This window comes from Penaeus monodon, unplaced genomic scaffold (assembly GCF_015228065.2).
Source record: "Penaeus monodon isolate SGIC_2016 unplaced genomic scaffold, NSTDA_Pmon_1 PmonScaffold_7382, whole genome shotgun sequence".
Lineage (NCBI taxonomy): Eukaryota > Metazoa > Arthropoda > Malacostraca > Decapoda > Penaeidae > Penaeus > Penaeus monodon.
In genome coordinates this window covers 7,501-8,767 of record NW_023662530.1, presented here as the reverse complement: position 1 = coordinate 8,767, position 1,267 = coordinate 7,501, and the positions used below count along the sequence as shown (strand labels likewise).

General features: G+C 29.1%; 1 pseudogene; it reads left to right on the top strand.

Moving 5' to 3' along the window:
• Positions 1-623: 623 nt before the first annotated feature.
• LOC119571660 overlaps positions 624-1,267 on the top strand; it is a 7,644-nt pseudogene continuing 7,000 nt past the window's right edge.

Genomic DNA, 1,267 nt, shown 5'->3' with positions numbered 1-1,267 from the left:
TGGACCCAGTGTGGCTTGGCCGTCTGCTGTGTCTCTCTGTGTGTGTCCCCTGCCTTACGGACGTTTCCTTTTTTGCAGCGGTTCCCTTCGAGGACGGATGTTTGTTCCTGTGCGGAAAGAGAAAGCCGGGCTGCATCTGCGTCCTGCCCAAGGAGAAGGGCTGCGTGCTTGGGCGGGGGTGGGGAAGTGTACATCCGGCCTTGCTAGTATTTTTGACAGTATGTGTGTACGTATATATATATATATATTATATATATATATATATATATATATATATATATATATATATATCTATATATATAATATATTATATATATATGTTTGAATCAGAAAAATAAATAGATAGGTAGAGTATTGATGGATTGATATATGGATAGATGAATAAATAGATAGCTTGTTTAAGTGATCAATTGACAGATAAATTTTTTATATAGATGGCTAGAAAGGTATTAAGAATATATGTATGTAAATATTTGTATATACGTTTTACTCCATATATACGCACAGATATAATAAAGATATATTTATATATGCTTCGATTCAATATATGTTAATTTATTTTCATATCGTTGATACGATGGAATGTTTAGAATCCTTTCCCTTTGTTGTTGTTTGTGAGCGCGTCGTTGCTAAGGCGTTGCTAGGGGCGAGGCAACAGATGTGAAACAGGCGATCTCTGCCTAATTTTCTGGAAAAATACCTAGAAATGGGCTGAAGCAGGCAAAGAAAAGTGAGAGAGACTTTTATTTGTATTTGTTATCTTAATACAGCAAAATGTTCATTTGAATGTTTACGCTCGCAATTCATAAAGATTAGATTAGATTTTTTCCAAAGCTCATTACATTCATGGCTATAGATACTATAGTTACTCATTTTCAAAGTATTCATGATATCATTTTAAACCTTAAATATGTTCCCAATTTTATCTCGTATTTGTGTTCTTTGATCTACAGTAAATTTTGTGCCGTGAATTCAAATTCCATTTCTATTATTGTTGTTATATTTATTATTATATTTATGAAAACCATATATGACATGGATTTATGTACAGATAGGCTGTATATACAAACACATGAACAGTCAAACTGTCATATAATATATATATATATATATATATATATATATATATATATTATATAATATAATGATATATTGTATATATGTATTATATGCATATATATGTGTATATATATATATATATATATATATAATATATATATATTATATATATATATATGTATATTTTATATATATAATTTTTATATAT